This window comes from Dermacentor albipictus, chromosome 1 (genome assembly GCF_038994185.2).
Source record: "Dermacentor albipictus isolate Rhodes 1998 colony chromosome 1, USDA_Dalb.pri_finalv2, whole genome shotgun sequence".
In the NCBI taxonomy this organism is placed as follows: domain Eukaryota; kingdom Metazoa; phylum Arthropoda; class Arachnida; order Ixodida; family Ixodidae; genus Dermacentor; species Dermacentor albipictus.
The window spans coordinates 5,188,152-5,200,297 of record NC_091821.1 but is presented as its reverse complement, the minus strand read 5'-3'; the positions used below and the strand labels follow the sequence as shown (position 1 = coordinate 5,200,297).

At 53.0% G+C, this 12,146-nt stretch overlaps 1 protein-coding gene across 5 annotated transcripts in view; it reads right to left on the bottom strand.

Moving 5' to 3' along the window:
* The window catches only part of Ctl2 (Choline transporter-like 2), a 608,937-nt gene that overhangs the window by 565,070 nt on the left and 31,721 nt on the right, over positions 1-12,146 (bottom strand). The window lies entirely within an intron of this gene.

Genomic DNA, 12,146 nt, shown 5'->3' with positions numbered 1-12,146 from the left:
CTATTCGCCGAGCGCTATCACGTGGTGCAAAATCGCGTCAAATGTTCAAATGCTCCGCTGCGAAGCCAACTTTACGGGCGTGGCGCCGACTCGTTTCCGCCAGTGCCATCGAAATTGCAATCAGAGGCCAGTCGAGCGTGAGTGGCAACAATCGGCTCCGGGTTGCAGGTACGGTATTCGACGATACTGAATTACTCTGGTGAAGTGCTACGAAGCAGATAATTTTGACACTTGTATTCCAGTATGACGGGTAGCAGCACACCAAACTGCGCAAATCGCACGGAAGGTGGCAAAGCTTTTTACGCGGTGCCGTGCAAACGGACGAGACGCCGCTTTCGAAAGGGACGAGGATATGAGAGGTGCGTTCGCCTTGTTTATAGGCGTGAGTTCGGCTTGTTTACACTAACGCAGCATTTGAGTTACAATCCTGTACACGCAGAAATGCGTACGCCTGGCATGAGAGGTTGCTCACTTGTGCAATTTTTGGTCTATATGTACAGCGCGACACAGACGTCTGTGTCGCGCTGCACATTTACGCCAAGAATGTTAACTTACCAACTCGCCCAATTCGCTGTGGTGCTTGTACGATTGTTCTGACTATGCGGTTCCAGAACTGTGTTCAAAAGAGTAAATACTGGCAGATACAATTTGCCCGCCGCACCCTGGTTTTTCCGTCTATTTTATTATTTTTTGTCGGCATTCTAATTTTTATTGAAGTCGATTAATGTACTCATGTTCATTCTTTTGTAGTATGCGAAAACATCAAGCGCTCTCGCTGATGAGACAGCTGTGATAGCTTCAGCATTTACCGCCCGCAATATGTTGCTTGTTCGATCGTACTTAGTCGACGTGAGGAATGTAAAATTATTTTTGTACGTTTAATAAGCGCTGTGTTACAGTAAAATAACCTGAGTAGTATGAAGCGATAAAGAAAATGTGTTTTCATTTTACAGTCTGCAACGTGCGAATAATTACTTTGCAAGTTTGCCATCTGATGCAATTATAGTGCAATAAAAACTTGTTACTCTTAACAGCTTGTTGCCTTTCCAGTGGCTTTGAATTCTGGCCCTCAACGCTCCAAGAACCAGCACTCATCCTCTGCTGCCACCAGCGATTGCTCATCCATTCCCTTGTAAGAAATAAATTTGATCTAAAAGCTCGTGCATCTTGAATCTTTCTCCACTCGCAGATTTTGCTGCTACGAAGCAGCTCTTAAGTTTGCGGTATGGATCGTAAAAATGAACTTTGGATAAAATGTGGGCATGTGAACCTTTGAAATGCGTTTAAATCTACGTGTCTGTACTGCATACACCGAAACCGTGCAGCAGCTGTGAACGACGGTTAGTGATGAATGACTATCACGGTTAACGGTCACTGACATATCTGCAGGCACAATAGTTCTCTTGGCGACGATCATTATTCGTCTGGTTTCAGCAGCCAAAATGTGCTCACACAATTGTCCACCACAAGTGTGTGAAGTTTCCTTAAACACTCTTTAAAACATTTCTTGACTTCAGGCCTCCGCGAGAAAACTACACATGCATGCCGAAAAACATAGCACCGCTTTTTGTTGCAGGGTAATGCGCGTTTTTGGAAGTCACGTCGTATTTGCTGTAGCCGCCACGTCCACAATGGCGACTTTGTTAAGGTTGTGTGCGCTCACACGTGTTGCTCCGTGGGTTTGGTACACTGCCAAAGGCATAGTGTGCGCAGGATTGCGTCAGCCACCGTGTTTTTGTTCCGCTGTGTAACGTGCTCTCCGAGATGATGACGTGGCGAGGTGGGACTCGAAGTAAAACGCGTGAAACGAGCACGCATGCAACGCCGTACACCACGCCACGGGCAAAGGAGGACGTGCGGATGTATTTCCCCGTCTTCGTTGAATTCACGCTAACGTGTCATCACAGACAAACCGTTGCACTTCAGGTTATCTACGATAAACACCTTGCACGGCAGTGGCGGCTGTGCAGTGTTCCTGCTTTTGGCAACGGACGATGCATTTGTGGCAAAGCCATGTGCAAGAATGGGAAAGAAGCGGCAGTAATAAAAGGTCCAACACCCCTTTACTGCAGTATGTGTGTGCTCAAGGGGCGCAGGTAAGTGAACGTTGGCGGATGCGGTGCAAGAGTGAACAAGGCTGGACAGAAGAACGCGCTAGCCGCACGCATAAGCTGTTCGGCACCGCAGAACTTGGTTTCCGCGAAGCTTCACTCGCCGTGAGAACGACATATACCCCAGGCCGCAGTCGGTGCATGTGAACACCGGACTGTTGGTCGGCGCACTGCGGCTCGTCGCTGCGAGTGGCCGCCCGAAAAACGTGTCCAATAAAGCAGGACGATTCCAATGAAGCCACGAGCAGCACACGTTCTCATAAACTGCAGATAGGATTGCCAAACGTCATATCACGATGGAATGCACCGCGGTTGGTCAGATCGCTACGGCGCGCGTCAGTTTGCGCGGTTGCAAACTTACGCGCAGCCCGACGTGGTTGCGCGCCGAAGGCGAGAAATGTAAACAAGAAAATCTGGTCGATGGCTGAGTAATGCTCGGCGTCACTTATGCTATCTTCGGCTGGTCGTTTCTGAGCGCTCTCGCGAGCGGAGTTGTCTTCGGCTGGTTGAAAGAGGGTGCGCGCCCTGCGTTCGGCTGGTTCTTCTCGATTGCTCTCCTCCATCCTGGAGCGCTCTGAGGCGCTCCGAGCCCTGTCGTCGGAGCAGTCATCGAGATTGAAACGTCATCGCAGCGCCGCGTCGCTGCTGTTGGCGACGGCCCACCGTAACGTTGGCAACCTAGGCCACTGCATGCTGACGTCTCGATGAACGCTCGTCCCGCCGGCACGTCCGCCGGTTTTTCCGGCGGCGCCGGGAGCTTTGAATAGGCGAATCTTCGGAAGTTGGCAGTAGTCACGTGGTTTCGCATCGACAATTTCCTCCTAAGAGAGCGAGTCGCACGTTCGGCTTGCGCGCTTGTCCTCTACCTTTGAGATCGGGAAACGCCCAATCTACCCGACTCTGCTTCGGGGCGTACAGGCGACCAGTCGAAGATACCATTAGCTTCAGGGACCTTAAAAGGCTCCTCACCATGTCTGGCCACTTTGAGCGGAAGCGCAGAGCATACAATGCGCGCCAGCAATCGTGTTTGCAAAGAATTACACCGTACGCGCCGCGGAAAGGTCGGGCATTTCAATCTCAACGCCGTTTTCCTTTCTCCTCGCGGCCGCTGCGCTCCAAGCCGGACGGTGACGTACTCGCGTCCCTGCGCCTGCGTACTCGGGTCCGCAGTGTGGCGTCGTTCATGGTGACACGTGACTTCGAGAATTATTCAAGCCACCATCTGTTATCTGTGTGATCTGTCGGTTGAATTGACGAATTGAAGCTTAGAGAAGTAAAACACACAAACGGAATGTCTGCGTGAATTTTTGTTTTACTTCGCACCGAAGCAAGAGAGATGTACTTCCGCTTCGTCTGCTTGTTCGCAGGGTCGTGCGGTCACGTGCGCAGGTACCAAAACTATGCCATTTTTTACTGTGGTACAGCGGGTGATCATGCTCTACGATCCGCTTGTTCTGGCTCAGTATTCGTGTATCACTGAATTATACCGCGAGTCATGTGCCCTTGTGCACAGCGCGCAAAACCAGACAATCGCGACAGCGCGTGCGCTGCGCGGCAAAAAGAAAAGCGAAGAGAAAAAAAAACGAAGGCGGGGCCCGTGACGTATGCATCACGCGATCCTCGAGGTCCGGTATGAGAGAACGTAGGGAAGGAATTTCGCTTGCGGAGCTAGACTGTCTCGCTATGCAGTGGAGCTCGCCTCCTGGAATAATGGGTTTGCGGCACTGAAATATTTCTATCTAGGCTATTAATGAGCCGATTTGAAAATTTTTCGCGGCAGAACGCTCCCTAGAGGACACGCAACAACTTTCAGCGTATAATCGAAATTTGCTATGGGGCCTGGTGAGGGGCCCTTAACCGCCCAACCACGCGTCGGCAAATTTCGGCAAGCGCCAATGCGTCAAAAGCGACGGTCGGGAACAGGGCGAAGCGTGGCGACGCTTCGCCAGCGTGCACCAATCAGAGGCTGCGAGGCCTCCGGATTTGCGGGGGAGGGCTCTGCTCAGTGCCGCTTCATCAGGCTCAGCCGTCCTGAACAGTGCGAGGCCTACGTTCGTGCGCCGCAGCGGGATCACCTCGGCGACCGATCCGGGTCTCGGAGCGCTGCTCATACGCCTGGCAGCGCGCACGCTGCCGGATCACTCGCCGATCACCCCGTCTCCCCCAGCCGTGGTGTCACGCGTGTTAGTCCTTCTTCCGCGGTCTGTGGATGGTCGAACGACGCCAACTTCTTCGAGCGCGGAGCGTGCGAGGCGAGCATCGACGAGTGCTCCCTGCCGGTACTGCCTGCCCGGACATTCGCGCCGTCCGCACAGATGCAGCGGCCGACTGTCAGACTCGTCGCTGTATGCAGACCGCATGCCAAGCAGCTCATCCCTCGCCGACCCGCGCAACCAGCACCGCGGCTGGCGAGTCATGCGCGCGCTCCTGAATCCCAAGACCCCACGCTGGCCAGTCCTCGCCCGGGGCATCGAGCTGGCGCTCGCCGAGGTTCTGGCAGCCACCTTCGCTGCTGCCTCCACACGGCGTCCCTTTGACTGCACTGTGGGCGCTCTAGACGGCTGCGTTCGTGAGAGGGGAAGATCACGCGCATACCGCGCGGGCGATGGATAGCCTGTGCAGCGATGACTTTACCTTTCACGGGCAGCAGCGCGTCCTGTGTCGCAGCGCCCCCGGAGCAGATGGTGTCACGCACCAAATGCTCCGAAACCTGGACGATGCCCAGCGCCACCACCTCCTCGACGCCTACAACGGCGTCTTCCGGGCTCTCTCCCGAACTCGTGGCGCTCCGCTGTCGTGGTGCCGGTCCTCAAGCGCGGCAAGCCTGCACGCCACCTCGCTTCCTACCGGCTTGTCTCGCCGACATCCGTGCCTGGGAAGTCGATGGAGGCGCTGTCGAGGCTTCACTGGATTGCGCGGTGCCCTTCCTCCCGAGCAGTGCGGCTTCCGAACGCGTCGATCCACCGGCGACTGCCTCGCCGTCGCCGCCACGCTGGGGCAGGCCAGGCGCGCCAGGGAAGCCGCGCTCCTCCCCCGATGTGCGCAGCGCCTTCGACTCCTTGTCACGAGTCGATCATCTCCGCTGTTCGCGCTCTCGGCGTGGTCGGCAACCTGCTTACATACGTGCAGGCCTTCCACGCAGACAGGACGTTCGCGTGGGCTGGGCCACCGGAGTGCCTCAGGGTAGTGTGTTGAGCCCTTTTCTGTTCAACCTCACCCTGGCTCCCATCACCAAGTGCATGCTGGTCACTTCTCTGTGCGTGCCGTGGTCTACGCCGACGACGTCGCTCTGCACGTGCGTGGGCCGACGTCTGCCATTGCCAAAGTGCGCCGCGAACTCCAGGCGGCCCTCGGTCGCCGGCTTCCTCCGTACCATCGGCCTGCAGCTGTCCTCGACCAAGAGGGAGGCGCTCATGCTTCACCCTCGTGCTGCCACATGCCGCCACACCGGCCGCGTGCTCGTCGACGATGCGCTATCTCGGTCTCAACATCGAACATCGCCTCACCTGGGATGCGGCTGTGCGGCGCCTGCGTGCCGAGACACTTCGTGTTGAGGGCGCGATACGCCGCCTTTTCGCGCGGAGGGACGGCTGCCCCCCATCGTTCGCGGTTGGTGTTTACGGTGCGCTGGCGCTCTCGCAGGTGTTTTACGCGCTGTGCGCCATTCACTGTGGCACACCATCGACGGCGACCACCGCAGAGTGCTCCGTATGTGCCACGGCCTCCCCCGCTCGTCCCGAGTGGCGGAGACGCCCGCCGAAACTGACGCCTGGCCCCCCTCCCTCACTGACGGCCGATCTTCGAACCTCTCTCGGCGCGGTTCCCATCCGGTCGCTGCTTCGGGCTCTCCCAAGATCACGAGTGGGCCAGATCCTGAAGCTGTTGAGCGACATTGTGGTAGACCCGCCAGCTCCGTCCTGGCCGCCTCCGAGTCTCTCCGTGCCCCTGGACGTGTGTCTCGAAGTGCCGGGCGTCCGCTCCAGCACGGCACGCCTGCCTCTCTGCGCAATAGTGCAGGAGGCTGCCGCAAGGATACAGAACGACGTGGCGGGGAGAAAGCATGCCTCTACACGGACGGCTCGGCTCTCCAGGACGGCTCCGCGGCTGCTGCCTGCATTGCCCCGAGACTCGCCATCGAGAGTCAGTGCCGCCTGCCCCGCAGAGCTACCTCCACCATCGAGGAGCTCGTGGGCCTTCACCTGGCAGCCGACGTACTCGATCAATCGCCGCACATCTCCCGTGCCGCGATTCTCACCGACTCGACGCCGGCACTACAGCAGTTGCTCTTGGAGGAACGCGCCCCATCCTTGCATAGCGTGTGGCCTGCAGGTTCCACGCAGCACTGCGGCGACGGGGGCTCGACCTCCGACTGCAGTGGGTACCATCGCACGTGCGCGTCGCCTGGAACGAGGCCGTGGATGAACTTGCGCGACGCGCACACGACCCGGCCATCCATATCACGCCTGGGGTCAGCTCGCACGACACGGCGCGGTTGCGACTCCGCAGCGAGCTCGCGCTGCACCCCCCAGACAGCCGGAGTGCGCATGGACGCTCGCCATCCTCCTCGCGCTGAAACGCTTCTCGACCGAGAAGCTGGGAGGTCGTCGCGGCGCGCTGCTGCAACGAACGCTTCCAGCGTCTGTCAACTGCTCGCTTGTTCCGCTCGTCACCGTGCCGGCTCCCCTGACACCGAGGAGGGACGATTGCCCAGTCAAGATTTCCACCACTTGATCAACTAGATGATGCTAATCACACCCTGACAGCAGACCGTACCACTAAAGATCCAGCCCGGTCTGCGCTGCACAGCGAAACGCCATCAAACAGCCCTTCTACAACAGGAAACCAAGTAAGCCCGCATCCCTTTGCTGCACATGAACTACTAACTGAGCGAACAGCTATGGACGACCAGGACAGCTGGTCCATAGTCCAGAACCGCAAACTACCGCGACCAAAACCACCAACCGCACTACAACCGCAAACATTATTTGTGACCATAATGTTGAGGCCTAAAGCCTTTGACATCAAGATTGCGCCGTACCAGTTTGCGCACAGACTCCATCTAGCATTTCCTCGAGTTAACGGGTCCGTCATTCAGTGCCGGCTCCTCACAAAATCCAACCTAGCGGTGGTGGACTATTACACAGAACAAGCTGCACATTTGCTGCTGAACTTGTAACACCTCACCATTGAAGACCAAGCTGTGCAGTTTAATACTTAAGTTGTTCTCCGCGAAGGACGCATAAGGGGTGTCTGTCATATGTGAGAGACATGCGGCGCAGAAGGAAAGGAAGGTCCGAACGGCACGAGCCTTCGAGGCGCCTGACCCGAGCTGTGATCGAGGGAGAAGCGGCGCTGAGCTAGCATTATCGGCGCGGCTCTGGGCGAAGAAGGTTGTAGTGTGAGCATCGTGCTGACGACGGGAGCCATGGAGGTTCGGTCAAGTCCGTGACGCTGGCGATCCAGGGTGTGGCCGTCGACCTTGGCGACGTTCAAGTGAGGCTTCTTGGACCTGCTGCAGCCTCTCACGGCCGTGTCGGGCACTCCAGGAAGGATCCCCCTTCCGTGACGGACCAGCACGTACGATAATCCCCGGGGCGTCTCATCGGCACTCGAAGAAGTAGTGGCAGAACCCGGAGTTCGGCCTAACCAGTGAGACCAGAGTGCCACGTCATCGACGGAGTTCGGGACACCGGCATCAGAGACGGACGAGTTGGCTGGCCAATACAAAGGCAGCAACGCTGGCGGAGTCGGCGAGAACACCGACTATGATGAAGATCCGACACGCATCGGATTCGGAAGAAACGTGCAACGTCAAAAGTCCGTAAGAACGCTCCTTTCTGTTAGTATGGATGGATGGCGGCTACACCCTTTGTAACGGGCGGCGACTGGCGGCGGCTGGCACCACCTAGCCTTTCACTCCCCTTCTTTTTTATATCCCCCTTCCCCTTAAACTTTAGTTTTCACTCCCCCCAAACTAAATAGCTAAAATAGTATAGAAAACATTAGTTCCCCGATCTATGGTATTATCTCATCTCTCCCTTGACTTCTTCCACCAATGCTCTGCCTCCCCTTCGTTACTGCCTCGCTTTTCTCGTCTATTTGCCCTCGTTCCCCAGGAAGAGCTGATGCCCCTTCCATATCTGTCACTGCTCCCTCAGCCAGGGTAGGGCGAAGTTCTGTGCATCTCAGCACTATGTGCTCTGTGATCTCAATTTCGGCTCCACAAGCAGTGCATAAAAGGTCCACATCTTCAAATTTAGCCTTGTATGTTTTCGTCCTCAAAACCCCCGTCATAGCTTCGAATAATAGTGAGCTGCCCCGCGAGTTATCAAATAAGAGCTCTCTATCTCCTGTTTTTGTGTCCTATACATAGCTAGCGCTGGCTTTCCGAGCATTCTTTCGTCTCACTTTTTTTCTTTCCCACACTAGAACCATGTTGGCCCCCCTCCCTCGGATGTAGGTATCTAAACCTCAGCTTCCTAGTTCTGAGTGTCCACTTTGTGTTCAAACTTTCAATGTATAGATATTTGTACACTTTTCTCGCCCACCTTTTTTTCCCCAGCGCTGCGAGCCTCTTCATATTTTAGGTTACTTGTCTCTCTACCTTCGAATGACATCCATCCCATGTCCCCCTGAACTCCCTCATTCGGTGTGATCCCGTGCACCCCTAAGGCCAACCTGCCTACACTTCTATCTTGTTTCCATGCATGCCTGAACTTCCGATTTCATGCACAGCACTGAATTTCCGAATGCGAGGCAAGGTACCATAACCCCTTTCCATACCCCTCTAACCACTTCGTACCTATTATAGTTCCATAGTACCTTGTGTTTCATTACAGCTGAGTTCCTTTTCACTTTCTCAATCATAATTTTTTTCATGTTCTTCCAAGTACTTTTTGCCCTCGTTTAGCCATATGCCCAAATTCTTGTATTTTTCAACATGATAAATTTTAGTGTCTTGTATTTCCAATGGTTCCACCCTTTCTTCATTGTATACTATTATCCCGGACTTCTCTCTACTGAATTGCAGTCCCAATTTTTCTCCCTCCTCTCCACATATCCTCATTAGTTCTTGTAGCCCTATTCGGGTGTCAGCAAGCAGCACAACATCATCTGCATACATCAGGCCGGCAAGTACTTGAGTTACCTTCTGCCCTACCAGCACATAGCTTATGTCGGTTCCTACTGTGCTCTGTTCTAGTCTCTTTTCCATTTGGCTCATGTAAATCATAAAAAGCAGGGGCGACAATGAACAGCCCTGTCTGAGACCACTTCTTATATTAGCTGGCTTTGTAGTTCCCCTCCCATGTTATCTCTACCTCATTATCTGTATAAACTTGCAGGAATTCAACCAACTTTCTATCTAGACCATATTCCTTCAACTGGCCCCATAACTTTTCTCGGTTTACATTATCATAGGCTCCTCTAATGTTTAAAAAAGCTATCCAGTGGTTTCTGCTTGGCTGCCACTATCTCTATGCACTGTATTATAACAAATAAATTATAATCTAGCCTTCTGTTCCTTCGAAATCCATTCTGCAGCTCTCCCAAGATCTCTTCACTTCTGCCCATCCCTCCATTCTCATTTTCACCATCTGCATTGCTAATCTGTATATGACTGATGTGACAGTTATTGGCCGGTAGGATTTAATGTTGTCCTTGCTTCTTTTACCTTTGTACACTGATATCATTCTGCTCGATTTCCAGTCCTGTGGTACATCTCCCCCTACAACTATTTGTTTATGATGTGATCTTAATTTACTTTTCTCGCCTGATATGCTTATCAATCTCATAGGTGTGTCATCAGGTCCTGGCGCTGTTCCCACGGGGAACTTGTGTTCAATTCTGTCCCATTCCTTACTTGTCATGCCTCTGTTCTCCTCTACTGTCCTGCCGTTGTCATTGTTCTCCATTTCGCTACCCTCTGGCTCTGCAAATGCCGCCTCTATTGTTAACCTAATATATTCCTAAGCTTCCTCTCCCTCTACCTTTTTTTTCCTTCTGGTGTGGTCAGTGAGTGCTGAACCACCTTTGTCTTCTTACTCTTTTGCCTTATGTGTTCCCAAACCTTCTTAGAGGCATTTCTTTCTTTTTTGCGTATCTCTAACCACTGTACCCAGGCTTTTGCTATCTTGGCTTGAATTAATGCCGATGCTTCCCTTTTCATTGCAAGGCAATTCTCCCATTTTGTCTCCACCTCTTCTGGTGCGGCTCCCATTTTCTTTGCTGCTCTGCGTTTCCTGCATGCATCTTTGCGTCGCTCTATGGCCTCCTTAACTTCTCAGTCCCACCAGCTTTTCGGTTTGTTTTCCCTGCTTACTTCCTAGTTCCCTAGTCTGTCCCTTCTCTAGCTCTCTTTTAAAAACACCTACTAACTCGTCACATGTCCATGCCCTTCGCGGTTGCTCAGATACTATGTTTTCAATGTTTTTCGCCACTTCTTGCAGCTGCCTGTCATTCAGTTTGCTTACATTTCCTTTCTTTAGTTTCAATTGGTGGTACTGCTCTTTTAAAACTGATTTTGATTCGTTTGTGATCACTCCCCAGGTTTTTTGCGCCTTCCTAATCAATTTCCATACCTCCCAACCGTTCATACAGTTTGTGGGACATTAAGCAGTAGTCGATTGTCGAGTGGGAGGTATTTCTTTCCCATGTTATCTTCCCGTCACATTCAGTAGTAACTATTACAAAATCATGGGCCTCACAAAAATCTACGAACATCTGCCCTGTTGCATCTGCCACCCCGTCAAAGTATTCCAAATGTACATTCATGTCCCCTAGGATGATTATCTCCCGTTTCATAGCTAACTCCCTGATGTCCTTGGCCATACATTTGAAATGTTTTGCATTCTCTTTCGAATCATCCCCCGTTTTCAGATACACAACTCCAAGGATTGTCTCTACATTCCCTACGGTGTCTTTGAGCCACATGTGCTCACTGCAGCTCTCCCTTACCCTTTCCCAGTCCTGTCCCTGCACTAGTGCCCCAAGGCCTCCTCATCTGCGGTCTTTCCCTTTCCTGTTGAACCCTAGCTAGGTGTGTCCTGCAATGAATGGTGGCTCTTCCTAATCTCTTAAATGTGTTTCGGCAACTCCATAAACATGAAAATTTTCCGTTTGTAATTGTTCTCCTATTTCGTCCCACTTGGTGCGATTTCTTCCCCCCTGCATGTTGATCAACCCCACATTTACTGCCTTCTTCCTCTTCTAGGCGCTGAAACTTGCGTCCCAGGCCATGGAGTTTGGTTTAGCTTTGGGACCTGCGGAACCGAGGTCTTCGATGTTGATGGAGCAGCACTTGCTGCTGCCACCAGGGGGGCAGGCGGAGTGATTACCGGACCACTATCAGTGACCGCGGTAGACTCCAGAGAGATTTGCGACGCTGCGCCCCGTCACGCCACCTCGGAAAAGCTTGTGTGATTTAAGTATGAAAGATGTTTCCTTGCTTCGTGAAATGTTATATTTTCTTTGACCTTTAGTGCAATTTCTTTTTCTTTCTTCCATTCAGGGCATGTCCTGGAGTAGGCTGGATGGCTTCCATCACAGTTCACACAATGTGGAGATGAGTGGCAAGTGTCTGAAGGATGTTCATTCAAGCTGCATTTCACGCAAATCTGCCTTCCTCGGCATGTCTGGAATCCATGCCCATACCTCTGGCACTTAAAGCACCGTCGAGGATTTGGAATGTATGGCCTAACACGTACTTTGATACAGCCTGCATCCACTGTACTAGGCAGTACACTAAGTTAAGTTATGGGGTTTTACGTGCCAAAACCACTTTCTGATTATGAGGCACGCCGTAGTGAAGGACTCCGGAAATTCCGACTTAACGTGCACCTGGATTTAAGTACACGGGTTGTTTTCGCATTTCGCCCCCATCGAAATGCGGCCGCCGTGGCCGGGATTCGATCCCGCGACCTCGTGCTCAGCAGCCCAACACCATAGCCACTGAGCAACCACAGCGGGTTAGGCAGTACACTGGTACCAAAGGTTAGTACAATGTGCTTTATTCGAAGTTGTTTGTTATTACTGCGG